Source organism: Mirounga leonina, unplaced genomic scaffold, assembly GCF_011800145.1.
Source record: "Mirounga leonina isolate KUSES-001 unplaced genomic scaffold, KU_Mleo_1.0 Mir_151, whole genome shotgun sequence".
In the NCBI taxonomy this organism is placed as follows: Eukaryota; Metazoa; Chordata; class Mammalia; order Carnivora; family Phocidae; genus Mirounga; species Mirounga leonina.
Genome location: NW_023270377.1, coordinates 58,119,496 through 58,131,956, shown reverse-complemented (window position 1 = coordinate 58,131,956; position 12,461 = coordinate 58,119,496). Strand labels below are relative to the sequence as shown.

At 45.7% G+C, this 12,461-nt stretch overlaps 1 protein-coding gene across 3 annotated transcripts in view; it reads left to right on the top strand.

Moving 5' to 3' along the window:
* Window positions 1–3,426: 3,426 nt before the first annotated feature.
* The window catches only part of MAP3K20 (mitogen-activated protein kinase kinase kinase 20), a 186,570-nt gene continuing 177,535 nt past the window's right edge, over window positions 3,427–12,461 (top strand). Inside the window, exon 1 of one of the 3 annotated variants that reach the window (XM_035007745.1) lies at window positions 3,427–3,501. The gene's annotated coding sequence lies outside the window, so the exon portion shown is untranslated. Of the gene's footprint in view, window positions 3,502–3,534; window positions 3,714–12,461 lie in introns of those variants that run through there. The other 2 variants (XM_035007744.1, XM_035007749.1) reach the window with 2 other exon arrangements.

The following is a 12,461-nucleotide window of genomic DNA, read 5'->3' as shown; positions in this document are numbered from 1 at the left end:
TGAGGCAGTAGGGGCCCAACTGAGTGATAGCTGCTTGGGGATAGGGCTGCCACCACAACCCAGGTTATCAGAAAACTGTTACGTGCCCTGCTGTAATCCCACATTCTTGCCTTCGTAAGAGCACACCACAGTGTAATCACTTGTGTCTTTTCTGGCTTTTCCGTTGCACTCAGCAAACTCTGTGAGAACAGAGACCACGTCTTGGTCACTGTTACCACTGCAGGCTCAGCACAGTGCCTGCCATTCAGTAAATGCTTGTTGAACAAATTTTGCCCAAGTCCTCAATTTCTCATCTTGCCCTACTTGTCCTACTCAGGCCTTGAAACACCTAAGCAAATTTGGTACCTGAAATATTCCTGTGAATTCTTCGGTCCCTAAGCTAGATGTGAAAGCGAAGTTCCAACAGTGACCTGGGCTTCACTCCTGATTTTAAGGTCATGGTTGCTTATCTTAAAGGATGTGTGACTGTGTGCCTTCATTTCCCAGGGATCCAGCACGGTGCAGGAGGGCGAACACCAGCCTTTGTGTAAAAGCTGGTAATTCTTAGCTATGATCTAGACACAGACCACTCACAGTCTGCAATGGAGGACTGAGATGGCTGGATAAAATGCTCCTGGGTCCCCATGTGGCTCAGAACTCTCATCACTACAAAGGGTGGGAAGGATAATCAGAATACTTTCTTCCTTGTAAATTGCCTTTCCTTCTATCCTTAATAGAATTTATGTCTGCACTTCTTTGATCTACCGTAGCTGGTAGCAGTTTCAGAATTTCTATTCAAGAGGAGCTTAAGGACAACAGTCTGAATGGGGGACCAGAAGACTTTTTTCTTTAAGCTCTATTTGCATAGCAAATACACTGTTTTTACTGACATTGCATATTTATTTTGGAGGGTGTTCTTGGATATAAGAGGGTGCTAAGGACTCCCAATCCACCCCACTGCTGAGAGTACATCTATTTTTAGTGCGGAGACATTTGAAGTAAAGGAATAGGAAGGCTTGATAAGAGAGGTTTGACTAGGTCTCTTTTGCTATTGCTATTCACATTTGTAAACCTACGCAGGTGAGAATTACCCAATATGCTCTCAAAAAAAAGATGTGGGGGCGCCTGGGTGGCTCAGATGGTTAAGCGTCTGCCTTCGGCTCAGGTCATGATCCCAGGGTCCTGGGATCGAGCCCCGCATCGGGCTCTCTGCTCAGTGGGAAGCCTGCTTCTCCTTCTCTACTCCCCCTGCTTGTGTTCCCTCTCTCCTGTCTCTCTCTCTGTCAAATATATAAATAAAATCTTAAAAAAAAAAAAAAGATGTGAAAGTTTGAAAAAGCAGAGTCAGCCACGGGAATAAGCACTAGACTGTATTTATTAGGTCTGGGACTCAAAGAGATCAGTACAGTCACAAGGAAATGGGCAACTTGACGAAAGAAGAGTCAGGCTTGAGGCGTCCAGTTTATCACACAATTATGCATTTATTTCAGCTATGGGCAGATACAACAGAATATAAGATATGACCTCAAGGAACTTGCAACCTGGTTGGGAAGATAAGAGAATGCCTGCGAGTTTATCATTTAGGCAGACTTGTGAAACTACTCTTTAGTGTTTACTGTTCCTGCTGGTTATTCTCTTTGCCTAATTATGTAGGGAAAATAGAACGAAGGGAAAATAGATGGGAAGGGAGGGGGATGTGGTGACAATATTAAGAGTCTTAGGTCATGCGCTTCAAATTTAAAGTAATGCATTCACAGTTTTAAAGCTGGAACCTGCGTCTGACATCTCCCTGGGCCCTCTTATTTTGCAGAGGAGAAAACCAGGCCTGTCTGGCAAAGTACCCCAGCTGGTACGCGGCAGGACTAAAACCAGAAACCAGGTTCTCTGATTCCCGGTCTAGGGTCTTTGCCATCACAATGTAGTGCCTGGTGAGGTAGGATGACTGGAGTCACGGCATACGGGGGTCTATCCTGAAGATAGATGTTTAGATGATTTTCAGAATTATTTTATTACCTACATCAGGAATTTGGTTAGCATGACAGTTTTCATCAATCCTAATTTCTCAGTTACCGAAATAGAATCCATCAGTGCTGAAATTCCTAATTCTCACCAAAGGGGTAATTCAATAATTTGAATAACAGGGGCGCCTGGGTGGCTCAGCCGTAAGCCTCTGCTTTTGGCTCAGGTCATGATCCCCAGGGTGCTGGGATCAAGTCCCGCATCGCATTGGGCTCCCTGCTTGGCGGGAGGCCTGCTTCTCCCTCTCCCACTTCCCCTACTTGTGTTCCTGCTCTTGCTGTCTCTGTCAAATAAATAAATAAATAATCTTTTTAGAAAAATAATAATTTCAATAACAGACCAGAACGTGGTGTGTTTTTAGCTTATATTCACCCATCCCTCCGCTTTGTTACTTTCAACTGTCTGACGATTTGCAATTCTCTTTCTCTCATGACCTCTTTTCTGAGTCTCCGTTTCATATTTCAACTGCTGCATCTCTACCTGTTTTGCCTCCCATGACCTCGAACTCTACAGGAAGCCAGCTTCTCCCCGACAGATCCCTGGTCCTGTCAACGGCACCATCTTTCTTCCAGTCATCCGGGTCTGAAACCTTGGCATCATCTCTCTTTTCTTCTTCTCTTCCACATCCCCAATTTCTGTGGCCTCTTCCTGAGAGGCCATTCCTCCTTTTCGAGGTCCATTTCCTACCTCCTGCTCAGGTCCTCACACTCTCATTACCAGGAAGGGACGGTATTAACCTCTCTCGCTGCCTCGCAGTCTTGCCCTAGCAAGGCATCCCACAACCGCGCGCGGACTGCTCTCTCTCTAAATCACCAAAAACAAACACCTATCTTAATGCTTTGATTCTAACTTCCCCCAGTTCCCCGGTGCCCATAGATAGACGATAAAATCTGAACTCAAGCCCCTGGATAATGCTGCCAGTGCCTCTGCGACCTCGTCTCTCCTTTCCTCCCCAATCAACAGTTACCTGTCTTCCCAGTACTTATTGGCACGTCTTGCTCACCCCTGGAATGAATTCTAGCGTCCGCATCTGAACTCGGTTTTGGTAAAGTCACCAAGCAGGGCAGCCCACCATGACCCCTCCTCAAAATTCCGTAGGTATTTACTGATGGTCCCACCCAGGCAGCCTTCAGCCCTCTCTCCTCGAAATCTCTTTCCAGGTCGGGGCCCTTCCCAGCCGGAAGAGGCACGAAGCAGCCTCCCATCTCTCTGTATTCCCAGCGCCTCTGACAAGGTAAATGTTGGTTGATGGGGCCTGAGCCGACCCGACAGGTGGTGGGAACTTGGGAAAATGAGGTGAAGCCGCCGCGAGGCCCCGGGGCACGCCTCCCCCTCCCGGCGCCCCGCACTGCAGGCCCGGTGCTCCTCGCACTGAGTTCCTCCATCCCTCCACCCGGGTGGCTGCCGGGGCGCAGGGGCGCAGGGGGGCGCAGGCCCGGGAGGCCGGCCCGCGCGTCTGAGCCGCGGCGCCGGCAGACGGGCCCGGCCGTTCCGCGCTCGGAGGTAGGTGGTGCTGTTGCCGTAACTGTCTTCCTCATTGGCGCGGGGCGGAGAGGCGGAATGTTCAACTCCTGACTCGGGCGGAAGCGTGGGAGCCGCGCGGGCCGCCGTCCTCTCGCCCCCCCCCCCGACCCCCACGGTCGCCGGCCCTGCCCTCGCCGCGCGCGGGGCCTCGGCGCCCCCCGGCTGCTGCTCGCGCCCGGCCCGGGAGCCAGGTAAGGGGCCGGCCGGAGGCCGCGGAGGGCGAGGGTGGGTCGGAGGCCCGCCGCGCTCGCGAGGCTCGGGGCCGAGGCCCTGGCGGCCTGCGGGGCCCCGCGGCGCACCCTCCCCGACCCGGGGCCCGCGGAGGCGGCTGCGGCCGGGGCGAGCGTTCCCGGCGCCCGCGGAGTTTCGCGCGGCGGCCCAAAGGGCCCGGCGAAGTTCGGGCCGGTCCCACGCAGAAGTTGGCGTCCGGAAGGGCGGGCGCAGCCTGTCGGGCTTTCCCGGCCCTGCGCGCGGCGCGGGTGCGGGCGCCGCCGCTTCCCCTCGCCGGGCGCCGGACACCGCCGGCCGAGCCCGCCAGCCCCGGGGCCTGAGCGTCGCAGCGCCGGCCTGGCCGCGGGCGACCCGGCCCCTCTGCGAGGCGAAACGCGAGTCTTCCAGATGAGGGCAGGGCGCGGGCCACTTCCCAGCAGAGGGCTGTGCGTGCGAGGAGGGACCACTGACTTCTGCTTTCCGCCCGGCCGGGGTGGCTTCTCCCACCGCGAGCCGCCCTCCGCGGCCCTCCCCGGCCCCCCCCCGGGGCAGCGTGCAGCTCGCGCCGCCCGCACCCTCCAGCGGCCCCTCTGCCTCCCACGTGGGGCGAGGGTGCTGTTCGGCGACCCCGTGGCGTCCCTTGGTCCCCGGGCTCCGAGACTTGCCCCAGGCCGGGAGGGCCAAGCGGAGGTCCTGACAGCTTGCAGACCAACTTCACTACGGACCCGACGAGATGGCTCCGGATTGCCTAAAAAACGGGGCCGGTCGTTGTTAGATTGCTGAAAGTGTGTGTTTCTGACGCGCCTCGAGATGTTCGCGAAGCCCTGTTTATGGAGGACTTAATTAGTATTTCTGTTAGGTTCTTTAATAACGAAAGCAGCATCATTTAGTGGCCCGATCCAATGATATTACAATAAGCAGCTCTCTATTAATAACGGTGTTTTAGAATCCGCTTACAGAATTAATGCGAGGGTATCTGAGTTAAGATGGTTGCTCAAGTATGCTCCTGTGTTATCCCTGAAGCTCTTTTAGGAGAGCCTTCTTGCTTTCCTGACCTCAGTTGAAGTGAACGGTCGGGATTCAGTGGATCCGAACCAACAAACACAGAGAAAGACAAAAATAAACAAGCGCTTCAAGGCAGTTAATGGCTTCTTTGTGGTAGGCCTATCTCCACAGCGAAATTTCATGTCGTTTTTTGATTTTCAAAAAAATACACGACGGATGCATTTTAATTATGGTTTTGGTCATTTGTAGAGCCTTTGTTTAAAGTTCCTGCTACAATAGTGAGAGATTAGGGAGATTGCAAATGAACATGAATTTGGTTTGTTTGGAAAGAGTGAATTAAGATAAAGGAAAATGGTCCCATAAAGCAATGTGTACTGTTTATTTTAGTCTTTCACAACATAATTCCTATTATAACTTTTCTGGGAGTTTTTTTCTTTTTTAACCTGGAAAATATTGTTTGATTCAGAAGTTGTAGTGATGATAATTCCAGAGTAAATGACCACAAGGCAGTGGCAAGGACCCTTTTTTTTTTGTCTAGGAAAGCAAATAGATGACTGATCTCTTCTTACTCTTTTAGGGAACACATAAGACACATTAAAAAGAGAGAGAGAAATACCCAAATATTAAGCAGGAGGATTTGGATCTAAAAATGGATGGTCCAAGATCTTGGGAACTAAGGGACCTTCTTGCCAAATAAGGAAACTTGGCAAGCTGCACTGTGTATTTTAAGTTAGCACAAGAGTGAGTGTTATTGGCAATATATTGGCCGAGTGCCTATCTGGAATGAGCGGTGGAACTGACTTTGACAGGGCTACAAAACTATAAACAGGAGTTATGAGGGGTGTGGAGGGAATAATCTAGTCAGAGAAAACACGGGGAAATTACAGTGATGTTTCGTGAAAAGAGGTCAGACATACAGTGAAGCTATTAGTGTGGCGTAAAAGAGAAAAATGGACAGTTTTTAGAAATTGTTAGATTCAGAGAAAAGAGAGGAGAGAATCAATGATTCTTTTCTTTTTAAACCCAGAAAAAGGTGTTTGTGTATAGTACTTCTTGGAATAAGAGAGCCTTGAATCTGTATCCAGAGATACTGAAAATAAAAATCTATTTGGATCATTTGTTTTCCATTTTATTCTACCCAGGACAGATTGACAGGGAGGGTGTCTTGTCTATCTAAATGTAATAGGAATAGCTAAGGCACCTTTTGGTCTTACTGCAGTGAAGATTTAGGCTACTTCTTTTGTGGCTATTAACCTTGCCCCACTACACACAAATAAGCAAGAGTTCCAGCTGTGACCAGAAAACTGTACCTGTTAAGGAAAGAGAGCTATAAATGCTAGAGTTTAGATTGGTTTGCCTGATACATGGGTGCTTTTGTATCAGACCCTCCTACGGACAGCTGAAGCATCGATTATGCCCTAATAGCAGTTAAATAATCCCAACACAGGAGAAGATTCTGTGAGAACAAAGCAGCTGCGCATTGACACCCTAACCCCGCATCACAATTGCTAATAGGAAATTAAAGCCTCAAATTGAACTTTAGGTGGATAATAAGCAATCTAGTGATTACTGTCACGAGGAAAGGGTTTGCTTAAAGAAAAAAAAGGCAGATTTGAAGGAGGAGACAGAATGATACAGTGGGAAAAAGACATATGATATGGTGAAAAAAAAATGATAACGACTCTGAAGTCAGAGCTGAGTCTGAATCCTGGTCATGTCACTTGTAAGTTAGGTGGTTGGCTTGGGCAGTTTTCACTCCCTTCATCATCCGTTTTCTCTCATGTGTAAATTGGGGACAATAATACCTGCTTGCTGCATAAGCATATGGGACAGCCTGTGGAAATGCTTGAACCAGCACCCGAAACTTCAGCAACCATACCTGAGTGGTAGAGAACATTTGTTTTTCCACATTCCCCAGTCAGACACAGAGCAAGCTGCTTGTTTCACTCTACCCAGGTAAGGCTCGCCCTCGGTAGCTGGCCCCGATCCCAAAAGCATACTTCTGGTGAGCATGCAGGGCTGGGAGGATTTCCTAGCCACTCTCCTGCCTTAAGTATAAGGATTTGTAGAGCAGCTGTGTGTACCTCTGTGTTTATATACAACTTTATGATATTTTGGGGAAAGAATCTGAAGATTATTGCATTTAAATATCTATATGAGGAATTTGAAGAACTCGGGAGTGATATGAATAAGGGAATGTTATGACCTAGAAGACCAAAACCAAAGTTACTTGGAACCATTCTTATAGCTGGCTTCGAGCACAGCTTATCTTCAGGGGCTGACATCCTTCTTTCTGGAGTCTGTATAGGAAAACCAAAAACCAAGGCAGGCAAGACTCTCTATCTAAAGGTCATGGAATGAATCTTTGCTTATGAAACTTTCCTACCAAAGTACCCTGTTGTGGAGAAGAATGTATTTCTTCAGGGATCTGTAAATATAGCCACAAAAACCACCCCCCATGTAAGCAAGCACTTTCTTTAAAATCTTGTACTTCATCTTAATTCATGTGAATGTTGCATTCTCTTCTGTTGAAGAGACCGGTACAGACAGTTTTATTGAACAAACCAGTACAGACACTCGTGGCGTGTTTATTCCCCAAAATCGACTTGTAGGACGGGTTTTTTTTTTGTTTTTTTTTTTAAAGATTTTATTTATTTATTTGACAGAGAGCTAGAGAGAGAGAACAAGCAGGCAGAGAGGCAGGCAGAGGGAGAGGGAGAAGCAGGCTCCCTGCAGAGCAGGGAGCCCGATGCGGGGCTCGATCCCAGGACCCTGGGATCATGACCTGAGCCGAAGGCAGCCGCTTAACCGACTGAGCCACCCAGGCGCCCAGGACGGGGGTTTATTACACCTTCTGCACAGTGCTGGGTACTGCACATGTGGAGGACGAGGAGCCTGGTTCTGACAAATGGATGTGCACCATTAGGCTTTGCAGCCTAGCCCACTACAGGGGGTAACGCACTTCCATTTTGCAGAGAAAAGAATAGCAGTAGATCATCATCCAGAGAGTTTTTGTTTTTGGTGGTTATCCTGTGGCTTTCAGTGTGAACAAAGTTCTTTGCTTTGGGAACGGAGGAGAGGGAGGGGGGAGGGGAAAGGATAGTTGTAGGATAGAAATCCGGAATATGACTCTTACCTTCCCAGCCAGTTTGGGAGGAGAAATTGAGGAGTATGGCCCAGTCATCCATCGTCTTCATCGCTGACGGCGATCGCTGCTACTCCGCCTTGCCAGGGACTCTTAGGTTCGTGACTGTATCCCTGGGAAGGGAGACCATCCATCCTTTCTAGTAAGTTGATGTCCTAGAATACTCATAGGGTCGCTGCCTGGCTGTTGCAAGAATCGCCTATTCCGCATGCCCACCTCCCGTTGAACACTCTCTTCGATAGGCAGCTCACTACTAGACAGAGAGGCATATTTTCTTCTTTGGCAACTCTAATAACCAGGAGTTCTCTCTGTAATTTTTAGGTTGGCGATGTATAATATGGGGTCTTCCATGGCCTTCTCTGGTTTTAACAATCCCCATTTGCTTTCATCTTATGTCGAGGTTACCAGGTTTTAACTGTCCTATTTACCCTTCTCTGGGAACATTCGTTCTAGGTAATTAGTCCAAGACTGTACCTATTTGTTAGCAGCCAGGATGGGTCAGATAGTTTCTGTTTGACAGAAAATGGTTCAAGGGTAGAAACAAAAGCCAAGTAGTAGAAGCATTGGGATGGGTAGGCCTGCTGACTGAAGTAAGCCTTGTTTACTCTTGTTTTCTCCCCCACCCCCACTGCCACCCCCAATCTGTGAATTCTTCTTCCAGCCAGCCCGTGGAAATGTGCCCTCTCAATGCTCCTTTACTCGTAGACTCTGTCCCAGCTCTCTTCCCAGGCCTCCAGTCCTTGGACACAGTGCCTCTGCAGGGACCCCATGTCACCGATCATACCTGCATCATGTCGCCTAGTTGGGCTTCTCTTAGAGCACACACACATTTTCACACAGTATTTCTGTGGTGTAAGTGCCCCTGCTTCCTGCATTCCTCTTTCTCCAGTGTTTTGCCTCCAGTAATGACATTTCTGGCAAAGAAGTGTGTCATGGAAGTCTGTTTTCATTAATTGAAATATTAAGGTACAAATAAGAATGTTTCTTTTAACTGGCTCATTTTTATTTTAACCTTTGCTCTAATTAGAGGGATTTGTTACTTGTATGGTGAGGCATAGACACAAAAAAATGAAACAGTAGCTGTTCTATTTTTTAGAGTCTCACAGTCTACTTCTCTCTGATATCCATGACTAAAGATCCTGTTCACTGAGCCCAACCTGTTCTGCACAAGATCTGCTCCTTTCCAGTGGCAGCCTTGGAGGAAAGAAGGAATATCTATGATAGACACAAATACTGGTTGGTCCTATTTGCATACTTAGTCTTACAGATCTTTTTTGAGTGGTTTAAAAACAAAAACAGTGGAACAGCCCTGTCCAAGAACAGAATCTTAGAATCTTTGTCCTTGCTGTTATGAACAAAGACACCAAACTCAAGCTCTCCCCATGTTTTGAAGATTAGACTGGTAGGAAAAAAATCATTGTAGAAACATAATCCAAGTGGTATTGTTTTAAGACACATGATGATAAAGCACATTTTTTTTAATTAAAAAAAATTTTTTTTTTTTAAGATTTTTTGTTTTTTTTATTTGACAGCACAAGCAGGGAGAGTGGCAGGCAGAGGGAGAGGGAGAAGCAGGCTCCCCAAGGAGCAGGGACCCCAATGTGGGGCTCAGTCCCAGGACCCTGGGATCATGACCTGAGCCGAAGGCAGACGCTTAATGACTGAGCAACCCAGGCGCCCCTGTTTTATTCACTAATCTCTGTTAAGGAGGCTGAAACAATACTAGCATAAATAAATACTAGAGCAGCAAGGTTGGCGGAAGAAGTTGTTGAGGGCTGTTTTCTAAAAGGTTTTTTTTTGGTCCTATTAAGGTCATTCTAAAATAAATTAGTTTTTTGGGGCACCTGGGTGGCTCAGTCGGTTAAGCGTCTGCCTTTGGCTCAGGTTATGATCCCAGGGTCCTGGGATCGAGTCCTGCATCGGGCTCCCTGCTCAGCGGGAAGCCTGCTTCTCCCTCTTCCACTCCCCTATTTGTGTTCCCTCTCTCGCTGTCTCTCTCTCTCTCTGTCAAATAAATAAATAAAATCTTTAAAAAAAATTAGTTTTTTTTCTATAGTGAATCAAAAATAAACTTGTAACTTTTGTGAAAAAGGGAAAAAGGAAAATGTAAATTAGGGATAGAAGAAGAGGAAGAATCTGCATTCAGAAATTATAGGCCCATATAAATCTAAAAAATAGAAAAATCCAGAAAAAGTCCAAAGACCTATTTTCTAGTAAAGTTAGTTCTTTTATAAGGTGGATTTAATTTTAAAAAGTTACGATTTGCAGGTATCTAATGAAGGTAGTTGCAATTTCTTGAATCCATTTGATATGCAGTAGGTAAGATCTAAAGGCAGGACAGTGGCCAGCATGGAAAGTAGGTATACTCTAGGAACCTACCAAAGTGAATGCTATAATTGAAATAAATAGGTCCTAGAAACTCTGTTATCTAAAAAGTGCAAAAAAAAAAAAAGGTATCGTCTTTTAATAACTTATTTTCCTTATGAAAAAGTTTAAAAGAAAATTATAATTACGCACCAATAAGACCTTGCAAAAGTGGCCAAAACCAAAAGCAGCAAACAGAGGGGTGAGGAAAAAATTAAAACATACACAGATAAGAAGGATTTAGGGGGGGCACCTGGGTGGCTCAGTTGTTAAGCGTCTGCCTTCGGCTCAGGTCATGATCCCGGAGTCCTGGGATCGAGCCCCGCATCCGGCTCCCTGCTTGGCAGGAAGCCTGCTTCTCCCTCTCCCACTCCCCTTGCTTGTGTTCCCTCTCTCGCTGTATCTCTCTCTGTCAAGTAAATAAAATCTTTAAAAAAAAATAAAAAAGGATTTAGGGACCAGTAGTACATTTATCTATTAATCATTGCTCTGCCAAACTAATGGAGATGTAAAACGATTCTGAAAACAGAGGGAAGAAAACTATGGAGGAGAGCATGCCGAAAGATGAAAGCCGAAGAAATCGATGGCTAAATATAACAAGACTTACTAAGATAACTTGACACCCGTCATTTCCATTTGTTGAGTATTGTATACTTGGCACTGGGCACTTTCAAAGCATCTCCCACTTCCCGGCACCAAGCAGGATGGGTATTATTACCAGTGAGAAAACTGAGATCAGAGAGGCACCGTACCTGGGCCAAGGTCTAACAGCTAGTAAATTCACATTTGCTACTTGATCTAACTGGGGTCTTTCCCCTGGACCATGCTGCTTTTGTGTGGAAATAGCTGTTATTTGGAAAGAAGACTCATTAAAGAAGTCAAATAATATTCTGCAAACTTGATAACTTTTGAGCTAGCAACTTTGAGTCATTTGGTAACAGAATGGAAGAGATTTCAAATTTTTTACTTATTGGGTCTAGAAATGTCATGGTCAGAAAATGTGATTCGTTGAAGGGTTAGCAAGAGCTAGAGGCAGAGTTCAAACTCATCTAATCCTAAATCTTGTGGGGTTTTGTTTTTTTTTTTTTTTATGTTAGAATGTTAGCAGGGTTTTTTCTTGTTTTATTTTGTTGTTTTTAATTCAGGACAAAAGTCCGTTTTTTGGACTAGAAAGCTGAAAACTTTAAAGTCAAATAATACTCCCATTTAAGGTTTTCTGGTTCCATATGGTTTCACTTTTGACAGTTCTCTAATGGTCATATACACACACACACACACACATACATGCTTTCAGCAATTTAGTTAATAGTTAAAAATCTTTTTAAAATTCAATTTTCACATTTTAAAAAAAATTGAAGAAGTTTCTTACTATTCAAGTACTCAAATGATTGAACTCCACCAGCACATTAGCGATTTTCAGCATTTTCAGTGCTGTGACACCCTGTTATACTTTGATTTTTGTAATATCTCCGCTCTAGCTTACCCTTCAGGGCTGTGTGGTAGATACTTATTAATATTTAAAACAGCTGTGAGAGTTTATGAAACAAAAGTTAAAATGCTACAAAATTAGGACTGGGAATTGTTGCATGGAGAAAAATTGCCTTGTGTAAAAGCAATTATTTTAACATGGTGGAATATACACATCATTTGATTGGGTATGCTAGGTAAATACATTTATATAGATGACTCATTAAATTTGGGTGTGTTCACTGGAGAACACCTCTGAAAAATTAGAACATAATTTGATCAGGTAGTAGTCTTCCCCAGGATGCTCTAAGTATGATTAATCAGCAACTCGTATTTTCCATTCTTCTGATCATAAGTTGATCCTCTTAGAATAATGATTTTAAATTAAAGGGGGATAGCTCAAGGGGAAAAATAAATATACAAGTATCTTCCACTTTTTGAAAATTTGCGTTACACCACTTTGCTCTTATGAAAGACCTACATTAATACCTGGTTTTGCTAACTGAAAGAAATCTGAAGAGGATTTTCACTTTTAGGGGGAAAAAAGGCAAAAAGGGAAAATCGCATTTAGCGTTTGTTTTGCAGAGAGCTGTTAAAAGGGGCGGCACGCACCCCAACCTCCTCCCCCTGGGACCACTCTCAGCATCTCAGCATCAAGCCACCATAGCTTTGAACTGTGTCTGAGAGCATCTGTACTTTATTTCTCTTGATTTATTTTGTGCCCTAAGCTATCCGAAAAGCCTAAGAG